The sequence below is a fragment of the Nicotiana attenuata genome, chromosome 6 (assembly GCF_001879085.1).
Source record: "Nicotiana attenuata strain UT chromosome 6, NIATTr2, whole genome shotgun sequence".
NCBI classification, from domain to species: domain Eukaryota; kingdom Viridiplantae; phylum Streptophyta; class Magnoliopsida; order Solanales; family Solanaceae; genus Nicotiana; species Nicotiana attenuata.
The window spans coordinates 30,336,046-30,349,063 of record NC_031994.1 but is presented as its reverse complement, the minus strand read 5'-3'; positions in this window follow the sequence as shown (position 1 = coordinate 30,349,063).

The following is a 13,018-nucleotide window of genomic DNA, read 5'->3' as shown; positions in this document are numbered from 1 at the left end:
ACAAGTGCTAGAAAGGAGATTGAAAGAGAGGAAACTTCTCAGGGTACCCCAATTGCTAAGGGAACAGCTGCTCATCTTGAACAAAATTGCTGAAATTCCAGGAAGAGTTGGACCAAGTTCGGAACTTGGCAAGCCTATCATTCTCTCTTGCTGCTCCTGATGTCAACACCCAGAATCCCGCACCTCCACAAAACACCCTGCAACCACAAATACAGTCTGCTCACGTCCAAACCTGCAACACATGCAACAACACTCCATTGCTCATTCCCGAGCCACCAAACACCATAAACGACCACCTCCATAACACTCCTATCTTTGTGGAAACTGTACCTCACTACACCCAACCGATCTCAAATGCACCTGAGTCTGATGACAAAGACTCCCTCATCAGGAACTTGGCAGTCGAGCTCAAGAAGTTAACCAGTCGGGTCCAGGGTGTCGAAGGTAGCAAAGGCATTGAGGGGCTGAACTATGAAGACTTGTGCATTCAACTAGATGTTGAACTTCCGGAGGGGTACAAACCTCCCAAGTTCGAAATGTTTGATGGTTCCGGAGATCCCAGAGTTCACCTGAGGACCTATTGCGACAAGTTAGTTGGGGTTGGAAGAGATGAGAAAATCCGCATGAAGCTCTTCATGAGGAGCTTGAAGGGAGATGCACTATCCTGGTATATCAGTCAGGACCCCAGGAAATGGACGAGTTGGGTAAGCATGGCATCGGACTTCATGGATAGATTCCGGTTCAATACCGAGAACGCCCCGGATGTGTTCTACATACAGAATTTGAAGAAAAAGCCCACCAAAACATTTCGCGAGTATGCTACTCGTTGGAGGTCAGAAGCTGCCAAGGTCAGGCCGGCCCTGGAAGAAGAACAAATGAATAGGTTCTTCGTCCGGGCTCAGGATCCCCAATATTATGAAAGGTTGATGCTGATCGAGGGTCAAAAGTTCTCTGATATCATCAAACTCAGAGAAAGGATTGAAGAGGGCATCAAGAATGGTATGGTAACGAATCATGAAGCATTGCAAGCCACTAATAAAGCTTTACAAACTGGTGGCGCTTCCAAGAAGAAAGATGTAAGTGCCGTGATGATCGCACAGGGAGCCAAGTCACCCCCAAAATACCACACCTACCCATCACCTCCACTTACATATCAGCCTATCCTAAATTACCAAGCACCCGCACCTTCCTATCCACCTCCCGTTTACCAGTCCTCTCCATCTCTCACATATCAACCCACTTCACCCAGATACTCTCAACCAGCACCTGTTTCCCAAGCTTATAACACTCAACCCTCTCACTACGAGTCACCACCCACTCGCCAAAATTTTCCAAGGCCCAGACCAAATTTCGACCGAAAACCTCCCAGACAATACACAGCCATCGCAGAACCAATTGACCAGCTATATGAAAGACTTAAAGCCGCCGGTTACGTCACTCCCATCCCAGCCAAAGCTCCAGAAAATCCCTCCCAGTGGGTCAACCCCAACAAGACCTGTGCCTATCACTCCTGCATGAAAGGACACACCCTTGACGAGTGCCGTTCATTGAAAGATAAGATTCAGACCCTAATCGACAACAAGGTAATCGTAGCAAAGGAGCCTGCTCCTAATGTCCGCAACAACCCTCTGCTTGACCACAAAGGTGGAGACGTTCAAATGATTGAGGTCGAGGATGATTGGGACCCTAAAGGGTCGATAGGTTTGATTGCTGAAGGGGATGAACCAAAGAAGCCGACAGTTACCCTCAACCCAATTATTGTACAGAATCAGCCCTCCAAGGACGACGAAGTAAATATGTCTGTACCACTTGAATTTGAAGCGCCTCCTTCTGCAAAGGCGTCTGGGATAATCGAGGTTGAATTTGGGGTTCCGAAGACACCTACACCCTTTGAAGTTGCTGTGTTACCACCAAGGGTGCCTATTCTGGTAGTAATGACTGACGTATCACCGTTCCACTCAAACGCCATACCCTGCGATTACACTGCCGAAGCTAGGAGGAAAGGAAAGACAAAGACAGGGAAAGCGATTGCCGCACAAGGAATGACTAGAACAGGGAGGGTCTACACCCTAGAACACCTAGCCGAATCCAGTAAGAAAGCTCAGGGACGTCCCATTGAGACTGGGCCCGATGACCTTTGGAGGAAAATACAGGCTAAGGAATATTCGGTCGCTGAATAGTTAAACAAAATGCCGGCACAGATATCTATCCTGGCCCTGCTGCGAAGTTCAGACGCTCACAAGAATGCCCTAATGAAGATACTGAGCGAAGCCTATGTGCCCAGCAATATAACCGGGGGTGAGATGGCGAATATGGTGGGGCAAGTGCTGGAAAGCCATAAAATAACCTTCCATGAAGACGAGTTGCCACCAGAAGGTTTGAGCCACAACAAGGCACTGCACATCACCGTACAATGCAAAGATTACTTCATCACCAGAGTCCTAATCGATGGAGGGTCCAGCCTCAACATATGTCCACTTATAACTCTCAGAACTCTGGGAAAAGGCCTACACGAGATCAAAGATGGGGCTATCAATGTCAAAGCCTTCGATGGATCCCAGAGATATACTATTGGAGAAATTAGCCTATGCTTGCAAATGGGGCCAACGCGGTTCGACGTCGACTTCCAAGTAATAGACGTCCCAGCATCCTACAACTTGCTATTAGGACGCCCCTGGATCCACGCTGCCGGAGCTGTAGCATCGACCCTGCATCAGGCGGTAAAATTCGAATGAAATCACCAGGAAGTGATCATTCATGGCGACGGTAGTAATCCCATATATAGTCGCCAGACTATCCCAATGATCGGGGGCAGAAGGAGAATAGGCGGAGAGACATACCACCACATCGAAAGGGTCAACGCTGTGGACAAAGACAAATGGTGGGACAACAAGGTTGAAAGCATCTTAAATTGGTGTGGGTACGAACCTGGAAAGGGACTCGGCAAGAATCTCCAGGGGATCACTGAGCCCATCACACTGAAAAAGCATGACACTACTTTTGGCTTAGGGTACGGCTATACTTGGGAAGAATTCCAGAGCTGGTCGCCACCATGGCGCGGCCCCTACTATCCATTGGAGTTTCCGATACCAAGCCTGGATCAAACCTTCCAGCCAGCAGATACTATATATGGGTCCGAAGAAGATGAAACATTGGCAGCCATGAAGAATTTGTTCCAACAGGATGATGATATGGACTGTTGTGTTCTTTTTGAGGAGGAAAGGGAGGAAGGCCCTTCCACACAAGCTGTGAACAGAGGGGACCGCCTCAGCAACCGGTCAATCAGAACCGTCGGGGCCCACATGCATCTCATTTTACTTTTTACTAACTAATTTCCTTTCCGCATTGTCTTTAATTTTGAAAAGAGCTCCGACATTTCAAACAATTATGAATTTAGACAAAGCATTTCAGTTTATCATATATCTCGCTTATTATTTTCTCTATCATTTACTCTATTTTATACAGCATTACTATTACTTATCTTCACGATGAACCAACGACTGTGACTTGCAACGAAACAACGCAACAAAAGGACATAGACTCAGAAGAAGATGAAATACCTGAAGAGGTCATCAGAGAGGTTGAGAATTTTGAGAATAGACCTAAGTCTAACCTAGAAGAAACTGAGGTCATTAATTTGGGAGATACAGAAAATGTCAAAGAAACTCGCATCAGTGTTCACCTGTCGCCGTCAGAAAAGGAAGAATATATGGAATTTTTAAAGGAATACGAAGACATATTCGCCTGGTCGTATGATGATATGAATGGTCTCAGCACGTCCATTGTAGCTCACAAACTGCCAACAGATCCAACCTATCCGCCGGTAAAACAGAAGCTCAGGAAATTCAAACCCGACATGAGTTTGAAAATCAAAGAAGAGGTCACTAAGCAAATCAAAGCCAAGGTTCTCAGGGTAGTGGAATATCCGACATGGTTAGCCAACATCGTGCCAGTACCAAAGAAGGACGGGAAGGTCAAAATCTGTGTCGATTACCGGGATCCCAATCGGGCCAGTCCCAAAGTCGACTTCCCATTGCCAAACATACACATTCTCATCGACAACTGTGCCAAGCATGAGTTGCAGTCTTTTGTTGATTGTTTCACCGGGTATCATCAGATATGGATGGATGAGGAGGATGCAGAGAAAACGGCTTTTATCACCCCGTGGGGAACGTATTGCTACAAAATGATGCCATTTGGGTTGAAGAATGCTGGCGCCACCTACATGAGAGCCATGACTACTATCTTTCACGACATGATACACAAGGAGATCGAAGTATATGTGGACGACGTCATCGTCAAATCCAAGAAAGCCACTGATCATATGGAAGATCTGAGAAAATTCTTCAACAGACTGAGAAGGTACAATCTGAAATTGAATCCTGCCAAATGTGCATTCGGGGTTCCTGCCGGAAAATTGCTGGGTTTCATCGTAAGCCGTCGAGGAATAGAATTGGACCCATCAAAGATCAAAGCCATCCAAGAATTGCCACTACCAAGAACAAGAAGGACGTGATGAGTTTCTTGGGAAGACTCAACTATATCAGTCGGTTCATAGCCCAGTCCACAGTCATTTGTGAACCCATTTTTAAATTGCTAAAGAAAGACGCTGCTACTAGATGGACCGACGATTGTCAGAAAGCCTTCGACAGAATCAAGGAATACCTGTCAACGCCACCAGTCTTGGTTCCGCCCGAGCCAGGAAGGCCCCTATTGCTTTATCTTGCAGTTTTGGATGAAGCGTTCGGTTGTGTTCTAGGGCAACATGATGAAACGGGAAGAAAGGAGCAGGCCATCTACTATCTCAGTAAGAAGTTTACCCCGTACGAGGCCCGGTATTCCTTATTAGAACGCACTTGTTGTGCTCTAACTTAGGTAGCTCAGAAATTGAGGCATTATTTCTGTGCCTACACTACCTATCTCATATCCAGGATGGACCCGTTGAAGTATATCTTTCAGAAACCCATGCCCACTGGCAAGCTCGCCAAGTGGCAAATCTTGTTGAGTGAGTTCGACATTGTTTACGTGACTCAGAAAGCAGTTAAGGGCCAGGCCATAGCAGATCACCTCGCCGAGAACCCTATCGGCGGAGAATACGAACCCCTGAAAACGTATTTTCCTGATGAAGAAGTGTCCTTTGTAGGAGAAGATATTGCAGAATCCTACGAGGGTTGGAGGATGTTTTTCGACGGGGCCGCCAATTTTAAAGGAGTTGGCATAGGGGCAGTCCTAGTATCAGAAACCGGCCAGCATTACCCGGTATCCGCCAAACTCAGGTTCCCTTGCACAAATAATATGGCCGAATACGAAGCTTGCATCCTGGGACTCAAGATGGCCATTGACATGAACATTCAAGAGTTACTAGTGATCGGGGACTCAGACCTGCTCATACATCAAGTCCGAGAAGAATGGGCCACCAAAAACTCTAAGATACTTCCCTATTTGCACCACATACAGGAGTTAAGGAAAAGATTCACAAAGACTGAATTTTGGCATGTCCCCAGGGTTCAGAATGAGTTCGCTGACGCACTAGCTACCCTATCATCCATGATCCAACATCCAGACACAAATTTCATTGATCCCATCCCAGTAAGGATTTATGATCAGCCAGCTTATTGTGCCAACGTTGAAGAAGAACCGGAAAGCCATGGTTCCACGACATCAAAAGGTACTTAACAACAGGGGAGTATCCAGAACTCGCCAACGCCACTCAGAAGCGCACACTTCGGAGATTATCCAATAACTTCTTTCACAGCGGAGGAATCTTGTACAGGAGGACTCCCGATTTAGGTTTGCTAAGGTGTGTCGAAGCAAAGGAAGCATCCAGACTATTAGATGAAGTGCACGCAGGGACATGCGGACCACACATGAATGGTTTATTCTTGGCAAAGAAGATACTCCGAGCAGGGTATTTTTGGATGACTATGGAAACACACTGTATCCAATATGTTCGCAAATGCCATCGCTGTCAGATACATGCAGACATGATAAAGGTGCCTCCAAACGAGCTTACTGCAACTAGCTCACTGTGGCCATTTGCCGCTTGGGGAATGGATGTTATCGGACCTATCGAGCCTGCCGCATCAAACGGGCACAGATTTATCCTGGTGGCGATTGATTACTTTACTAAATGGGTTGAAGTAGCATCAAACAAGGCAATGACTAAGAAAGTTGTGGCAGATTTCGTCTGTGATCGTATTGTTTGCCGATTCGGGATTCCAGAATCAATCATCACTGATAATGGTTCCAATCTCAATAGCGACTTAATGAAAGCAATGTGTGAGGCATTCAAGATTAAACACAAGAATTCTACAGCTTACAGACCTCAGATGAATGGAGCCGTAGAAGCAGCCAATAAAAACATCAAAAAGATACTAAGGAAGATGGTCGAAAGTCACAAACAGTGGCATGAGAAGTTATCATTTGCCTTACTAGGATACCGCACCACAGTCCGCATGTCGACCAGAGCAACTCCCTACATGTTGGTTTATGGTACAGAGGCGGTCATCCCGGCCGAGGTAGAAATTCCCTCCCTGAGGATCATACAAGAAGCAGAGTTGGACGATGCAGAATGGGTAAAAGGTCTCTACGAGCAGCTAGCCCTTATAGATGGGAAAAGAATGAATGCAGTTTGCCACGATCAGTTGTACCAGAACAGAATGTCCAGAGCCTTCAACAAAAGAGTTAAGCCAAGGAAGTTTACACCGGGGCAGCTGGTGTTGAAGAAGATATTCCCACATCAAAATGAAGCCAAGGGGAAATTCTCTCCCAACTGGCAGGGTCCGTACATGGTTCACCGGATTCTAACTGGAGGAGCCCTTATTCTTGCAGAAATGGATGGAGAAGTCTGGCCAAAGCCAATCAACTCAGATGCAGTGAAACGATATTATGTGTAATCACCTATTATTTCTCTATGATGTAATTTGAACTACGCCTGACCTGATTCCCGTTTAAGAGGGGATACGTAGGCAGCCCTATGGGTTCGGTCACAATTTAATAAAGATTTCATTTCCCTCTACTATTGGAACTGGGGCAGAATTTTGAGGAGGGCCCTCAAAATTCCGAAGTTGGTCTTCAGCCACTCATCGCCAGGGATGCCACCTCAGTAAACTGGGGCAGATTTTGAGGAGGACCCTCAAAATTCCGAAGTTGATTCTTCAGTCATGCAGCGCAGCCGTCAGAAGTGCCAACCTAGTAAACTGGGGCAGAATTTTGAGGAGGACCCTCAAAATTCCGGAGCAAGAAAGGTTGCAATGTTTTGAACCACGTTGCAGTCGTTGGTTCATCTAAACAAAACCGTTTTCTACTTATGTTATATTTACTAAATCATGCATAATTATTGTTCGAATTGCTACTGTTTAGCGACGCTACCCCAACGATGCGCAATGCCGGAAGCCAAGGGAAAACGAACTAACCTTTCCCCCTTGACAAAACTCACAATTTTTATTAGATGCAGGCGCCCGAGTTACAAACATATTACGCAATCGCATTGAGCCATCACACCTACCCGCATTTTGCTGTCCGCACGCAATATTTCCCAGCAGCCGCAATATCACAATCGGCTACCATCTGTCAGCTAAGAATCTTTTATTACTACCCGCTTTTATCTCATTGCATAAGGCTACCTTTTTGCCTTCCGAGACCAAGCGTTGTCTCCATCTGCATTCCTGCATTGCATAAGGCTACCTTTCTGCCTTCCGAGACTAAGCGTTGTCTCCATCTACATTTCTTGCATTGCATAAGGCTACCTTTCTACCTTCCGAGACTAAGCGTTGTCTCCATCTGCATTTCCTGCATTGCATAAGGCTACCTTTCTGCCTTCCGAAACTAAGCGTTGTCTCCATCTGCATTTCCTGCATTGCATAAGGCTACCTTTCTGCCTTCCGAGGTTAAGCTCTATCTCCACCTACATGGCTGAAATACCGCCACTTTATCTTTCTTGCATGGCTGAAATATCGCCACCTCACGTCTTGCAATCAGCCGAAATATCGCCAAACTTTACTTAAATTTATGTAGGCTGAAATATCGCCATTTTATTTTTGCATCGGCTGAAATATCGCCATTTTATTTCATATCGGCTGAAATATCGCCAAACTTTATTTCAATCTTCTGTCGGCTGAAACATCGCTAGTTTTATTTTCACATCGGCTGAAACATCGCCTGTTTTCTTTAAATCTTCTGTCGGCTGAAACATCGCCATTTACGTTTTTGCATCGGCTGAAATACCGCCAAACTTTGCATTTCATGGCTGAAATACCGCCAAACCTTGCATTTCATGGGCTGGAATATCGCTAAATTGTCCAAAGGTGTCATCGTTCGGAGGCATCATCTTCATAGCCCGAGAACACCATGCCATGGCCCGAGGACCCCACTTTATATCTTGCACATCATTATTCAAAGGCATCATGGTTCGGAGGCACCATCATCATGGCCCGAGAATGTCATTTCATAGCCTGTGAATCCTTTAATTTTGCGCTTCATGGCCTAGGACATCATGGTCCGAGGACGTCATCCTAACCGTCCGAGGACAACATTCATGGTCCGACGGGAACTTGCATCATGTATTAGTTTATGCACAATATACGCCTATATTGCTCACTTGCAGGTACACCAGCTAACAATGGCCATCTCAGCAGGAGCGGTCCCGCTCTGGTTCTCGCAGCTGATCAGCTTCCCAAATACCTCTTGCCTCTCCAAAAGCATCGCGTCCGTCCTTTCGTATCTCCATCGGCATGTTCTGTTAATGGTTCCTGAACTACATACGACCTGATTCCTGTAAAACCAGGGATACGTAGGCAGCTCAGAAACCAGAGCTCGGTCAAATTCTTTGAAAATCGCCACTTCCGGTCAAAATTGGCCATCATATCTTTACCCGACAACTCTTTCATTCTTCCCGGATAAAGAGGGGCAGCTCTGTCGACGCCCCCTTTTTCTTCCAAAAACGGAGTTCGGAATCGGGTATACGACATTCGGGAGGAAAACTCTATTCCCTTGCGAGAATTGGGTTTTTTAGTTTGAAGAGTCACCACCTAATGATTATAGTGCATTAGGACACTTTAAGGAAGAATTTGAAATGAAGAACCAGAGTTTGGGTAAGGGCTAGAAATTATCTCGAGGGGAAGGTGTTAGGCACCCCTCAAGATCCACTAGTGTAGTTCCCGGCCATGCTATAATTGTGACTTTGTATGCAAACAAACAAGTAAACAAGCAAGCATTGCAAATACGAGAAAACTATTACAAATAAGGAGCACAAAAGGTAAAAAAAAAGTGCTGAATTTTTGGGAAGGAGTAGTTTAGTTAAAAGTGCAAGTAGGAAGAAGTCAAGTACTTAGTGCGGACAATGTGAAAAACAGAAGTCGAAAGTGCAACATCTTTTTAAGACTCAGAAAATTGTTAAACTAATAAAGAGGGGGGGGGGGGGTCCTAGGTTTATATATTACATGGATCATTCGCACAATACCGGCACTCAATTGTACGCATAGTGTTATCGTGTAATCATCATCTCCATGTCTACCCTTTCCCACCCCATTAAGGTATTGGAGCGGGGAATGGTATCGTTTGCCTATTGCATGCTATTACCCGTCCCAAGTTATCATTCCCGGGGCATTAGGACTTCTAATCCTAAAAGGGAAAGAAAGGGATAGGGGGCCTTTATGAAGTTTAAAGGACAAAAATTCTAATCGACATTCAAAAACAAGTAACAAGTAGGGGGAATGAACAGACAAACAGGTAAGGCTCACATAAACCCCGTGAATCAGATAACATATAGTTTAGCATGCCTTTACACATACTGGTTTAGTCTTTAAAATTAAAAATTAAGCAGCGAGGGAACTGCTTCGATACATACGTTTAGACAAGAAGCCCACATTAGGCAACTTGGATCCAATTGTCAAAACTTAAGGTATTTTAAGCGAGTGATTTAGAAAGTACTGGTTCTAGAAAAGTAGTCTAATACCGGAAAGTACAGACTGCAGGTAGTTTAGAAATAAGTTTTAAGAGAATCATGAGTATAAACCGTAAAAGGAGTTCCAGAGTCAGAAATACTTAAGGAAAGAGTAAACTGCAGAACCGTTTTAAAGACAATTTCAGGAAGACCAAAACTTAGTTGGAAAATGTTTAGGCGGAATTTTAGAAAGAAACCATTTCAGAAGAGGTGCTGATTTGAAGGACTCAAATGTATACTGATTCAAAAGAGTTTTTGTCAAAAGATTGAGGCTGAAAACATTAAGACATTAGAGACCAGTTAACAAATTGTTATTGCTTAAGAAGAATCGGACGAACTTGATGCGGAATCCTATGATATCTATATCTGATTAAAAAAGTCTGTTAAGAACTGGTAAGAAGAGGTAATTATTTAATTACCCTACAGTTTTCCTAATGCATATGCATTCCCTATAGGCATGATTTCTATATGCACTGATTACATGAACGTTAAGGTCCTATAGGCAGGATTTCTAGATGACTTATATCATAATTAAACGTTAAACCCTATAGGCATGCCATCTAGGTGACTTGAATCAGAAACATCGAACCATGTTATGTACAGTATTTCTAGTGAAAAAATTAAAGTCCTAAAGTCTTGATATCTACCCTTTATTGATGCAAGAAAGTAAAACCCCTCCCACACCCTTTTACTAGATTCCCCGAGTTCTATACAAGTTATTACAACCCAATGAATCAACTGAAATAATAGAAATACATGAAAAACTAACAGCTAGATCCAAGCAGCCTAATTCAATCTTAATGTCCAATAATATGTATTTAACCAACTCCGGGGTCTAGATCTCCAAAGCCTTCTCCTTATCTAGGGTGTTTCAATGTTTCAAGGAACCTCAGGGATTCCAGGAATTGCTTACACCCAGGATGCCATTATGAACAGGATAGTGCAGTGTGGAATAGCCAGCCCTCAGGCATCCAAGTTCAGAGGGAGCTCAGGGTTCCCAAAGCATGGCTTGAAAGAGGGGGGCAGAACTTATAGCTAGGAGTAAGTGCAAATCGAAAGGGAATTAAAGGGGCCATGACAAGTGGTGGTCATACCTAGCCATAAGGTAGGCTGGCACACCCCTGACCGCTTGCTAGATGAACAAGTTAGGAGCAGACCTTTTGATGGTCTGACAAAGGTCTGGATAGTGATTAGGACACTATCAGACCTAAGTCAAGGCTCAAGCACATAGTGGGGAGAATGGGAAGTGGGAATTGATTGAGTTAAGGAGTTCAATGAACCCAGTTCAGGATCATAGACAACAATATTGGGGTGTTGCTATGCCCTGAACAATAAACTCACATACAAAGGGGTAAAAGAGGTAAGGGAATTCATAAAGCATCAAATTCACAACAAACAAACTACTGCACAGATTATTTAAATGCTGGACTGTAAGAGAAGGGGAAACACGTTATAATATGCTAGAAAACATGTGGACAGAATTAAACACATTGTTCTTGGGGCGTATAAACTAATTGAAACATACCGGTATAGAAGTAAAGAATGCAGAAGAAAGCGAGCAAAGTCCACAATAGTGTGAGTATCAGAAAGAGAGAGTGAAAGTGAATTATGAACTCAGATGGTATTCTGTGTTCATGTGTAAAAGTGTAGAAAGGTAGCCTCTTTTATAGTGTAGAGAAGCAAACAAGAAAGGCAATAAAACCCTTTTAAAAAAATCAGTCTCAAATATTCTCCCTTTAGTCAAGGGATTTAATTTCAAACGGAAAAGTGTAAACAAGGAAAGGAAATTTGAATAAAATCCTTCACAGTAGCATAAGAAGGGAAAATACACGAGGTATATTTAAGGAAAGGTTTCAATAGTACTTGATTTGTAAAGAGAAAAGAAAGGGAATCAATCAAACAATTAACAAAATCAAAGTACTAAGTTTAAATCGAATGAACCAAACTAGAAATAGGTAAAGAGGGCTTAACCAAAGCAAATCAATGGCAATCAATCAAGACCCTATCAAAGGGATCCAAAATCAATCAAGCAATCACCAAAAACCTTGGAAGAGTAGCTTCTTGCATATAAAGCAAACAATTCATACAAAAGAGTTTAACATTGAACTGTTTAGAATCGTGAACAAAAGAATACGAGTTCAACCAGAGACTCATAGTGAGTCTGAAGGTACAGCATCCCCAAAGTGGAACCCTAATTCAATTTACCAAGAAAAAACCCCCAAATTCTAGGGTTTCCCCAACGAATCAAACACAGAAATGAGAAGGCAAGTGAACAGAATCAAGGAGTCTCATGAGAATCAGGCAAATACAATGGCGGTCTTGAAACAATCAAAGAAAGGAAACCACTTTAAGGCATGAAGAACATGCTCAGAAAAACTTTGGCATTTAAGAAAACATGCTCGACAAGAACACGAACATAGTTCAGGATAGCCAAACATCAAGAAATTCAATAGTAAATATGCATGGTAGAAGAGTGAGAAAAACAGACTAATCATGTGAGCATACATATAAAAGTAGAAAGACAATACATGCGTAATAGAGGAGGAAAACATACGAGCATAATACAGACAAACATCTAAAAGAAAAGAACAACAAGAATCGAAAGACTTTCAGAAACCCTAATTTTGAAAAACCAACGATTTTTGAAAAGGAAATTTGGGGAATGTGAGCACGTGATTTTTGCCCTATATATGAATTATTCCCAAAAATTCAAACAAAATAATTTCTCTTTCATTATTTTACACTTTTTTTGAATTTTGTGTTATTTTCTGTTAATTGTTTGCATTTTGTTTGTGCATTTTTATTTCATATGAAAAATATAAAAAATATATGCCTGACATTTGCATTAAGGATCTAATTCCATATTTAAGGATTATTTAGTGGTTAAGTTATTTTTAGAACAAAATTTAAAGAAAATAACAAAAATAGTCCATTTTTGCATTTCTTAATTGTTAGTTGTTGAATTTGTCTTGAGTTTATTTTAAATAGGAATTAATTAGCTTAATTTTGGAAATAAATTAGGTTTCATTTTAGTTTTATCATTTTATAAAATCAGAAAAAATAAATAAATACAAA